At 38.8% G+C, this 12,500-nt stretch overlaps 1 protein-coding gene and 1 long non-coding RNA gene across 6 annotated transcripts in view; one reads left to right on the top strand and one right to left on the bottom strand.

The window, feature by feature from the left end:
- The window catches only part of LOC125044788, a 20,330-nt gene extending 15,733 nt beyond the window's left edge, over positions 1-4,597 (bottom strand). For 2 of the 4 annotated variants that reach the window (XM_047641740.1, XM_047641745.1), the window contains exon 1: positions 4,501-4,581. The gene's annotated coding sequence lies outside the window, so the exon portion shown is untranslated. Of the gene's footprint in view, positions 1-4,500 lie in introns of all 4 variants that reach the window. The other 2 variants (XM_047641743.1, XM_047641744.1) reach the window with 2 other exon arrangements.
- Positions 4,598-6,834: 2,237 nt separating this feature from the next.
- LOC125044991 lies at positions 6,835-11,522 on the top strand. Of its 2 annotated transcripts, XR_007116518.1 has the most exons (4): positions 6,858-6,940; positions 9,210-9,320; positions 9,742-9,891; positions 11,465-11,522. It is a non-coding gene; the product is annotated as an uncharacterized LOC125044991 (long non-coding RNA). The 2 variants fall into 2 exon arrangements; XR_007116519.1 differs by lacking the exon at positions 9,210-9,320 and having other exon boundaries at positions 6,835-6,940.
- The last annotated feature ends 978 nt before the right edge of the window (positions 11,523-12,500 follow it).

Genomic DNA, 12,500 nt, shown 5'->3' with positions numbered 1-12,500 from the left:
AGAAAAGCACCATTCATCTGTTTGAACAACTGCTCAAGATCCTCCTGGCTTAAGCGAGAGAGTCCGAAGGTATTTAGAACACACTTCCCGAGAGAGAGGTGGGAGGGGGAGGGAGAGACTTACTCCATATTTTCATAATCTTGATGTTTGAGATGAGATATTAAGAATAAAGACCTATCGCTTTTGATAATGTCAATTTAAGTAGCCGTCCTAAGTGTGGGCATACGTCGTCTTTATCAATCTAGCATTAAAAGAAACATAAGTCACTTAAATTATCAGCAGTTTTAACACGTTTATATATTGGAACTTAATCTTCAGCCAGGAAAGGTAGAATCTGCCTTGAAACTGAACCTTCGTTTTGCTACTTGCTTTTTACAAGTTACATATCTTTTTTACTTATTTAATGTGAATTCAATGATGATTTGTTCTGATTGTTTATTGCTGTATCCCCTTGAATATACGAAAACAAGGCCATGTATATCTTGTCCCTTTACTTTTTTGTGTTATTTGGTTAAGGAAATGAACCCTCCTCTAATGTTTAGTAGCAACTCCTGCTGTCGAGCTATATTCCACCCAAGGCAACTGGCATTTCACTAGAATACTGCGAATATGTCTCTCTTTTATATATAATTTGGTATAAAGCAAAATAACAATCTGCATGACTAATAATAAAGAGACGAATCAGAGCGTCCCAGAGTCCGGGATGAGTTTACAGTTTGTTAATTTCCGGAAATTAGATACACTATTAGATACACTGGAAGGGGAAAGGGGACCGGTGGGACTGTAGCTATCACTGAGGCATTATACTACTCGGTATACCAGGTAAGGCACTCGCGCACACCCTACTGAGACGTATTAGTGACCACCTGTTGAGGCACCAGAGGCCAGAACAATCTAGATTCACTCCTAGTAAGTCCACAATAGAACGTATCCTGGTGCTTCGAGTCATTGTAGAGCGCCCTCGTGAGTTCGGACGTCGGCTGCTCGCAGCTTACATCGACCTCAAGAGGGCGTTTGATACCGTGCATCGCGAATCACTCTGGGAAATCCTGAGACTAAGAAGAATTCCAGCAAGGATTATTGGATTAATAGCAAACCTGTATACAAGTACTGAAAGTGCTGTAAAGTGTGGTGGGGGCCTGTCGAGCTTCTTCACTGTTAATTCAGGTGTGAGGCAAGGCTGTGTTCTTGCACCAACACTTTTCAACACTCGAATGGACTGGATACTGGGTAGAGCTACTGTCTAAAGTATCTGTGGAGCAACTCTGGGTAATATCAAGGTTACAGACCTTGACTTTGTTGTTGATGTTGTATTCTATCTGAATCTCTAGAAACCCTAGTGGCGGCTCTTGATGCATTTAGCAATGAAGCGAAGCTCCTGGGGCTAGAGGTCTCCTGGATCAAGACCAAGATCCAGAATTTTGGGGCCTACTAGGAGACCCTGTGCAGTCGGTACGTGCTTGCGGTGAAAACATCGAGGTCACAGAGAGTTTTATAAACCTCGGTATTGCAGTTCATGACTCCGGGCTGTCAGAAGAGGATGTCAGTAGACGAATTGGCCTAACAGCAGGAGTCATGAAATCTCTCGACAAGATATTTGGAGTACAGTTGGCAGGACCATGTGTCCAACCAACGGTTGCACCGTGAGACTGCTACAGAACCTGTTACCTGCACAATCCGCGATCGCCAACTCAGGTTATTCGGCCACTTGGCTCGATTCCCACAGGATGACCCAGCCTACCAGGTTGTCTCTGTTCGAGACAGCCCTGGGTGGAAGAGGCCTGTAGGACGACCGAGGAAGTTGTGGCTTGGGCAGATCGATCAAACCTGTCGTGAGGACCTAGAGTGGGCTAGGGCCCTGCCTGGCGGCTTGCCATGAGGGACACTCGTAGGTGGAAGCGATGGGTGGATGCGGCTATGCGCATCCACCTTTGTGGTTTGCTTTTGGAGATAAGACATCAATTATATTACGTTAAAATCTTTAATTAATTGTTGTTTCATTGAGAACTTATATTTCAGTTTATTGTGAAAGTGTTAAATTAGCTTAACACGCTGCCACTTTCCCTATTTTTGTTTCATTACTCCCTTTTGGAAGAAGAGGTGTGCCACATATCATTGTATGGTGATTTACATGTTTTCTATCATGTTGCCTTTTCCTTAACTGCCATTTACCTTTTCGTGGCTTCCCTCTAGATCCAATTTTAAATCTGTGATTATCCCAGGGCATTTCACTTCGACTGGCAGAGTTGTGTGTATCTATAACTGATTCGGAATGCCCACAACTTAGTAGAGCCAGTAGCAATGTGGGATACACCTTCAGACACGAAATGCGCGATGCAGCTCAGGAGTCTTTTAATGAGACATGAACATTATCTTGGAAGAGATGACTGGGGCCACAGATGCAAGGTGCACTACATGACTGGCCGAAGGTAAGGTAAAGATTTACAGTGTTCCCTAGATCCACAGTAAGTGGAGATTGCTGAGAGGGACAAGGGACACCATAATAGCAATCTTGGCGATGAGGTCAAAAGCTATTCATTAACCAAGTGACCTTCGTTTTGCCTAAAAAAGCTTGAGAACGTTAATTGTAAAGTCTCTCTCTCTCAGGTGTCTGCAGTTTGCTCAGCTGAAGATCAGATCATCTCAAATTCGGATGGGATGGGAGAGAGCATTATGAAAAGTTATTTCAGGTTAAATCACCAATTGTTAGCTTGTACGTGGGTAATACTTTCATCGCCTAACCGTAACCTTTTATCTTGACAGAAGTAAGGGATCCAATTCTCAAGGCAACTGGTACTTGAGGCATCCCAATAAACTGCTGGTCTGCTGGCGAACCCATGGTTTGTAGACTGCACACTGTTCTAATTGCTGTCTAGCAGTCTGGGACCATTCTCTAGGACCTGCTGAGAAGAATCGGCCGAACTGCAATATTCAGCAGGTTATTACAGTACTTGAGACAAGGTGCCCGTTTCCGAGATACTCAGAGACCAATTTATAACATTAGTTACACACAGATTTGCATATTAGCAGCGTAGTTCATGACTTTGGACTGTTAGGCCAGCAAGACAGAAGAAATGGCCCGACTTGCTATGGGTTTTTGTTGGTCATGAATTAATTCCGTCCTCGTGAAGAATTTTTTGGCATTCATTCCGCAAAGCTACAGAGGTTATTCCAGTAATATAACTGGATGTAAATATGTAAAAGTTTTGGGGCCAACAATGATGAGCCTTCAAGTTTTCTTGAGATCTTAATCCAAACTCTGAAATATTTTATCTAAGTCTGGCGTGCTTCCATGTTGAATTTTAAGGCATGAACTTGTTCTGGGTGCCACATTATCGTCAGAATCAGGTTGCTCGAATGGGGCAAATTATTACTATATGGGTAAGATTTGTATGATGATAATTCTAAAAATTCGAGGAGGTGCCAAAGGAAGGAGACTGGCCTGCATTTTATTGTTTTAAGAGGTATAGAATGTAGGTGTGTATATAGAGAATGCCTGAAATGTTTTGTTGTTGTTGCTTTGTTGCTGTCTTCTTGATGATGTCTGTCATGGTCATGGCTAGCCACTTTATACTCTGCTGTTGAAGTGGTACGGGCATTTGTGGGTAGACTAATTCTTCAAATAAGTTCTTGCTCTGTTTCTGGGCAGTCGTTATTTGTGTTTCCCACTCGAATATATGACCCCTGTTGCATGGGACTGTTTAACGTAAAGGGTCTTAATCTTTGTTAGGGTACTGCAGGTCTGTGTACTTGATCTGCCAGAGTTCATTGGTTATGTTATTTTAGTCCAGCATTTTTGTTGCTAACCAAGGAAATCTATGAGCTGATCTGCTCCCAAAAATCGTCAATTTTTTGTGACTAACGGGGGATGTGAAGGTATCTATGCCTTCTAGTACTGCATATTTTGGCCTTTTAAGTATGATTTTCATATGTATGTGGGATTCTATCAAGTATTTTGTCAGTGTCGATTACGAATCCCCCCCACCCCCCCCTAATGTGCCCTTCCGAAATTCCATCTGGTCTTTGGAAGTAACTTCATAATAGGTATCCATTTTCCTATTCTGTATATTTGCTATGTACACAACACCATTCTATCAGTCTTGGCCCTACTGGGGTGTGTAGTCAGTTGCTCTTAACCATCGTCAACGAAATTCCAGTAGGAAAATTCTGGAGCCGCCACTACGATATTATGTTTTGTTAATGTATCTCGATTTGTGATTCAAAATGATTTCTGAATCCTCTATAGAAGATGAGTCATGTAGACATACACAAATATGATTCTACCTTGAGAATCTATGATTTGAGATAAATTAGTCTTTAAAATAAGGTAAATAAATTATAAGAAATAAAGGAAGGAAGTACCATATGCTGTAACTTTGATTTCACTAATGCCTTTCTTCTTTTGTGACAATAAAGAATTGTAATCATACCTGTAAAAGGCTACTTATCACTAGTCTAATCTAAAGATGTTATAATATATATTTAAAATATTGTGTATACCTTTCGTGCCGCGTCTGGCTTCGATATTTCGGGATAAATATATATACCTTTCTTCTTTTGTATGGGATCGGAAGGGGTTTTACTATAAGTACTAAAAACAAACGTGACGTGGAAGACAATGCAATATTAGACACTATGCAGCATTACAACGTGTATAATCCAATCAGTTATGTACGGATTTAGATCGTAAATTATAGAAAACGAAATGCGCTGGCCGCGACAGAAATTTATCCTGCTTAAGGGGTAACTAGTAAAATCATAAATTCAAAATCTTGTTACATGTTACTTCACCGTAGGATGAAGACAAAATTTATGTTGCATACATAAGCGTTACTAAGTTGTTGTTGTTGTTGTTGTTGTTTTTTTCTTCTTTCCTTGAGGTATTCTTTTTTGTTCTATCTAGCACCACAGTGTTATCACGGCGATAATCATTTGTAGCATTGCCATCACGAACTTTAATTTCTGTTGATTGTACCTGGTCGACATGTCTTTTGTATTTATGTTCCTTTTTCGGAACTGGTGTTATCACTGACTTTTCATTGCTGAGACGAGGTAGCCTGCGTTGTCAATATGTCATATTGGACTTGCGCTGAACAGAATGGATGAGGCTAGTAGATTTGGTCTTAACTTGCTGAACAATGACAGGTACCAGGGCTGTTTGAGAGGCATGATTCCTGTGGGATTCTGAGGCAAAGGAGTCATGTGTCCTGCACTGACAGTTTTGGGAGCCATAGAATCTAGTGTCTGCTGGTCGTAGCTACTTGTGGTAGCCTAGCTCCAGAGGCTGTGGAGCCGTGGAGAATTTTGTGAAATCAAAGTGGCTACTGATTCATGCTCTCCTGTCTTGTGAAGATCCACGTACCAATTGTTACGTGTTATAATGACCACGATTCCGTCCAGCCCTTCAATATATGACCCTAAAGTTAAGCACTTAAATTTAAACAGTGTATCCATGATTTCTTTAACCTTTTTATTATCACAGTGAAGCAGAAAATTGGCCTTCCTCTTGCCAGTCATTTTAACGAAACTCTGAATAAAGGTGGGGTTTTCTCCAACGAGTAGTTAAAGAGACGAATAGGCATGATGCCGTCAATTCCAGGCACTATTTCTTACAAGGCTTTCATCCTGTCGACTAGTGCAGGAATGTTAGGGATACTGTTGCGTTAGTGGAAACACGTAAGCTTCAGAGTTTCAAATCACACACAAATGCGCGCGCGCACGCACACACACACACACACACACACACACACACACACACACACACACACACACACACACACACACACACACACACGCATACACACACACACACACACACACACAACCTCATAGTGGAATTAAAGGCAATTAAGGATGAAATAATCGGGGTAAACATCGCAGTGTATATGCCACTTCATACACCAGTGTTGTCACAAGGAATAACAAACAAAAAACGCTAAAAAACACCAACCAGAGCAGAGAGCACAACCAGATTCGTGGAATGTATTAGAAGTCAAAATTATTAGAAGTCAAAAATGAATTCTACCTTTTCCAAAACATAACAAATCATATCAGGGTAGAAGGGCTAGGTAGACCGTCTATGCTTGAACCTAATATTCACAAAGCATACAGATTATAAAAAGGGATTTGAAGAACTGTTCTCTTCAAGGAAAAATAGACCATGTAGTAATTAAACTAAAATACTGCCTGCTACAGGAAAAGCTCATTGTATGTAAGGAAAGAAAGGGAAAAACAATTACAAGACAGGTAGCTCTAGAAGCCGCAAAGATTTCTTTGTCCAGGAAACAATCCTGGACGAAGATAAAATTTAGATACTATATTCAAAATTTTGCGAAGCCTATAACTAATGAGTAGACAAATTTGTTTACGAGAAAATACAAAAAAAAAAAAAAAAAGGATCATAGAGGAGGTCTCCAGAGTGACATCGAGAACTTATTCATAACCACCACTATCGGCACCGTCATCATCATCATCATCATCATCATCATCATCATTATCATCATCCTTATCATTATCATCACCCTTATCACCATCATTATCATCATTATCATGAATGATTTTTTTAATGTTGAAAAAATAATGTTATTTTCTGATAGGGATAAAGATAAATGATAAATAACAGTAAGCGTAATATATAATAACAATACAAAGTAGTAATAATTAATGAAACTTTATATTAGTAATCAAGAGGTCATGAGTATATCGGTCTTCACTAGGTAAATAATAAACGATAAATGACAGTAAACGTAAAATAGAAAATAACAGTACTAAGATGCGATAATTAATGAATCTTTATATTAGTAATCAAGAGTCTATGCGCATCCCAGTCTTCACTTGTTTGTTGTTTACATGTTCAGCCGACGTTCAAGACGAATGCGCACAGGCGTTACGGTTCTTCATTAAGGATTTATCTCTGGAAGACTGAAAGCAAGGCATTAAGGTGATATAAAAGTGACTTATTTATTTTATAAGGGTAGAGACACCTTATTACTGGTACATTTATGGATGATTCCCTTTGCATAATTATGAAAGAGGAAGAGAAATGTAAACGAAGATGTATAGAGCTAATGAAAGCATTGTGCTTTTGCCTTCATAATTGCTGTCTTGAGAAGTTTTTTTTCCTGATTACGAGGTTGATTATCGTAGTCATTATTTCTTTCGATTTTAGGGATAACTTTTGCAGTATATGAATTTTTTCGTGCAATTAATTTTATGTTGAAAATGAAAGGGATTCTCACACAACGTGGCCCATATTTTAGTAATGATCTTATATGTGAACCCGTTATTTATTTGGTTTATGGGTGTGTTATACAAAATATTACTGTCATATGATGGATATTCTTAGTTAAAATTAGTTATTTTATTACGAATCACAATGGAAATCATGACATGTTGATCGGCACAGTACAGCAGGTGGTAGGTCTGCAACAAGGTGATATATATTATTAGATTGGACATTTTCTTTTGTTTATGATGATATGACTTTCATATACAAGACAACTTGAGGTGATTAGAATAATGGCTTTTGTATTACAACCTCAAATCTCCTTTTCATCCAGTCTCGAATTTTTGCTAGGCATTCGTTGAAGATTTATGCCAATGCTTTAATCAGTGGCTGTGGCTTCTTTTACAGTATCATTATGTGATCTCTATTGGAGTTCGTCATATGTGCACAGTGTGGAATTCTCATACTGAGTTGTAATCATAGTACCAAATCTGTCACTATGTTGTCTAATGCAGGGGGCTGCTACCCTCTAACCCCTGCCCAGGGAAAACAAAGAATCCTCCATGTATTCATGGCAGGAGAGAGCGTTGAACTGGCCTGTTGATTTATCAGTAATTTTTCTTGATTATCTTCCGTGGATGAATATACAGGAATATATTATTATTGTATATATACCTCATTCCTTAATAAGTGTGCACCTCTCTATAAAAATACACTAGGCAATTGTTCATCAGTGAAAGATGAAGTTCAAAAGAGCTGCTGCATATATCATATTTCTTTATCAAATATTTTTTACATTTCCAATTTGTGCATGGAATCCCATTGATGAAAAGTGTCATAGTGTCCTTTTTGTTATTGGTTAATCTTTTCGGTATAGACACACTAAGGTAAGGAGAAAATTGTGGAAAGCACTGCTTACAGCCATAGTCCACTCGGTGTTCCTGTGTTTCAGCTTTATCTGTGCATGTGCATACTGAGGTGAAGACAATGTTTCCCAGGGGGTGTTGAGAGGCAGAGCCCCCTATAGCCCCATGCCTCAGTCAGTGCCCAAAGGGGACAGCAACTTAGATTGTTGAATTGATTTTGTGATGTGGGTTTGGAGAGTGAATCCATAGTGTAAAGAATTACCTTTTTATATAAAGAGCTACCTTGGTAATTGTCTAGAATAGGGCTGTGCAAACAGAAAAAAATAAATAAAGTAATACAATTAGGTATAGAATAATTCAATAAGGTTTAAGAAATAATCTCTGCAAGGTAAGGTAGGCCATAATTGGTAATCAAACTCAGAATATACTTAGGTTGTAATAAGAACAACCAGTTTGTGGCCACAAAGTTTGCACACCAGTTAAGCTATCAGATCTTCCTGACAATCTATTGTCAAATCTCAGTTCTCCTGAATATATATGGCAAGACTTGTTGACCTTTGCTAAATTGCAAAGAACAGTGATGTTGCTTGATGCAGTCCTATTCTAGATAATGACTGCAGATACACAACAATAGTGGTTCAAAGAATGTCATAATCAGTTCAATAAATCCTGTTAAACTGCTCGTCAGGTAACATCATGTCATGTTATAGAATTTTCCTGTTTTTTCTGGAACTATGGTTGATGTATGTATGAATGTGCATTTTAATCTCTTTTCTGTTAATTCACATATATGCATATTATTTTATAAAAAGATGGAATATAAATGAAATAGTAAGTTCTGATACTGACTAAATGATTGAAATGTATTCCTTATTTATTAAATATATGAAATATTGTTTTGGAGTTCCCCCATGTGTTGATATGTGTGCTGGTCAAACAGAGTCTGCTTTCCATTTTGTCCGTAGAAATGTTTCTGCACTTTTCAGTAAAGAGGTGTGACTTGATTGGTCAATCAGGCCTGCACAACCTGGCATAAATCACTCTAAAAAAAGGTTTCCCCAACTATACACAAAACACATATGCTTCTCCTCTTATACTCCTGCCCTGTGTTTGATTAGCGATGTAGAGGACTGTGACGTGAATGACCCCCTGCCTCTGATGTCTGAGGTTTTTGTCACCATTTGGGGGTTACCATACTTTCATTTTTTAAAAGTCTGCCTCCCTTTTTGGTAAGTGTATATCTAGACTTTGTGTTCTTTTGTAATATTGAACTATGTGTGTTTTCTAAGTCCCTCCCCGTTCTGGTTCAGTTGGTTCCTTTAATGTTTTTTTTTTTGTGTGTGTGTGTGTGTGTGTGTGTGTGTGTGTGTGTGTGTGTGTGTGTGTGTGTGTGTGTGTGTGTGTGTGTGTGTGTGTGTGTGTGTGTGTGTGTGTGAGATTGTTTATAATACTATGCTTGTCTTGCTTGTGCTTGTCCCCTTCCTTTCTCATTCATTGGGTGCAGGAATGTTATTTATTGAGTGAATGACTCCCAAGGGTGTTCCCTTATTGAGAAATCTTTTACATCTGTGTTTTTCTATATTTGTTTGTGATATTGTGGTCATATCTTTTACAAGGAAAGTACCACTGATACTGACACCATTGCCACAGGTTGACCTGCAGTGATTAAAGCAAAATGCGCACGGGACTTAGGGGTTCTTTTAGAAGTGGAAGAACCACTCATAGTTTCATGGTCACAGCCAAACCAGGACTTGACATGACCCTGGAATTAATACAGCTCATTGCAGAGGAAACCAACTAGTAAGTGACCACATCTCTTTGTGTTTGTTTGTCAGTATGTAAACTCTTTGTCTGCAGAATTTTACAGTATTTTTTCTTCCTGATTTCAGGTTCACAAACCAGTATGACTGTCTCACATCTCACATTATTGGTCTTGCAATCCACTGTTGGGTTTCCATGTATTTGCCTTGATGATGGTGAGATTGAAGCCCAGTAAATATACTTCGACTTTTCTGACAACAATGGTGTTCATGCCAACAACGACTGGTTGTGGAAGCTTCGGCCATCATTGATACACTGTCTTGCTAGCTCTTGATGGTGTATGTCCTTCCTAAGAGGATTACAACCCTTTGGTGTGACAGGATGTACAATCTGTGTTCCAGTGGATATCCCATGCCTTCTGGATATATATGGGTCAGGACCATGGCAATCTTCCTGCTAGTATGAAGGCTGTCTTGAACGTATTTGGAAAAGGCTATGATCTTCACTTGATGATGGTACTGCTACTCCTATTCCATTACTTTCAGTCCCATTCCACCTGTGAGGTTGTCACCCTATCAGCCAACTGATAAGGAGTTATTTGGGTCAAACTCAGTGTAGCGGTGATTACAGTATGGACATGAATTATGCAGATCTTAGTGACTAGCTCAGTCAGTGTGTCATCACTGCCTATGTGGTCTACAAACCTTTCAGGAGCATGATGACATAGTTTGAGGTTCAGATGGTCCTAATCTGATTTCTCATGCAGTAGTGAAGAATTGGAAGAAGAAGGAATTGCCACACCTGGTAATAGGAGCTTTCATTTTTATTGGTCTGTGCAACGGCAGAGGGTGACACACATTATGTGTGAGTGCTGTAGCATGCCTGTGTCCCCTGAAGTGCTTCAAACACTTTCATAATCAGAGAAATGAGTAGGAGAAGTATGGAGAAGTAGGAGTTGTGATTATTGTATATGCCTTGTTTTTTCTTGGTATTTTTTGAAGAATAAAATGATAAATATTTCTTCTTTTATTTTGTCCCTTATATAGAAAACTCCTACTGCCTACAGGTATTTCCACATAAAATCACAAAAAGGGGAATGTTACTAAGTAACTATAGAAATTCATTGCTAGAACATGTAATATGACTACAGATGCATCTTAATGTAATTTATTTTCAACATTCATGCATCATATCACAAAAGCTATAGGAATGGGGTGGGTGAAAGCACTCTGAGATGTGACATGCTCTCTCACACCTCATCCAATACCTGTGCAGAAGACCCAACCTCTGATAGACTGTTTCTGATGTGTACTGTCCATTTTGGCCTACAGTAAATTAAGTCCATGCTGATGATATGTCAATAGCTCAAGAGGGCAGTAAGCATACCAGGGGAGTTGCAGGGTAAAATTTTACAAAATATTCCAATAGATATGAGAAAAGATAACTGTTTTGGTTAATCATTGTCAAGCCTGTACTAATAAAACACATGGCAATTGTGTTTAAACTTGGATGTGTTTTATAGGTACTGGTTTTCATTAGATATTTTTCCTTTTTGGTGCTGCAGTTTAGAACCACAAAATAAGCTATGAAATTCATGTTCTTCTCTTTACAGGTTTAAGGAGATAGAAGGGGGCCATTGGAAGACATAATTGAAAGTAAGTACCTTGTTTTTTTTCCACTGAAGTGTTTTGTTATTTTACTAATACACCTTTTTTCATATTTTTATGTGTAAATTTGTATTTTATTTTTGTTTCATTTGCATATACAGGTCTTGTGGATTCCCTGTTGATTTTTCTGGGACGTTTTGGTAATTTCTGTATTTCGACTTAACAGGGATAACTAGAAAAAGTTCATGTTATTTAGCTTCCCTCCATGAGATATTGAACAGTATGTTTTAAAATTCTTAAGTTGGATTATATTTTTATAGATTCTGTATAGAAATATTTTCAGTGATCAGGGATATAATAGAGGAATTTAAATCTATAGGGTATTAGCAGTTTGAGGGTTCAAACTGATGACCAGTAGTAAGCACATTTGAATGGTAGAAATTATTTGGGAGAGTAGGCATTATAACTTTTTTTTTTTTTTTTTTTTTTTTTTTTTTTTTTTTTTTTTTTTTCAAAAAATGTTCAGGGTGTTGGATGTTGATTTTCCATAGAATTATGCAAATGCACAATAAATGTTTTGTATTCAATCTCTCTCCTCTCTCCTCTCCTCTCTGCGGTCTCGTCACTCTCTCTCTCTCTCTCTCTCTCTCTCTCCTCGTCTCTCCTCTCTTCTCTCTCTCCTCTCTCTCTCTCTCTTTCCATCTCTCTCTCTCTCTCTTTCCATAGCTCTGCTCCTCTCTTTCCATCTCTCTCGTCTTTCCATTCTCACTCTCTCTTTCCATCTCTTCTCTCTCTTTCCATCTCTCTCTCTCTTAATCCACTCTCTTCTCCACTTACCATCTCTCTCTCTCTCTCTCTCATCTCTTTCCATCTCTCTCTCTTCTCTCTCCTCTCTTTCCATCTCTCATCTCTCTCTCTCTCTTTTCCATCACTCACTCTGTCTTTTCCAACTCTCTCTCTCTTTCCATCTCTCTCTCTCTCTCTCTCTCCCTCCCTCCCTCTCTCCCTCCCTCCTCTCCTCTCTCTCTCTCTCTCTCTCTC

This window comes from Penaeus chinensis, chromosome 36 (genome assembly GCF_019202785.1).
Source record: "Penaeus chinensis breed Huanghai No. 1 chromosome 36, ASM1920278v2, whole genome shotgun sequence".
Taxonomy (NCBI): Eukaryota; Metazoa; Arthropoda; class Malacostraca; order Decapoda; family Penaeidae; genus Penaeus; species Penaeus chinensis.
The sequence above is the reverse complement of the archived record's forward strand: the minus strand, read 5'-3'. Positions and strand labels throughout refer to the sequence as shown.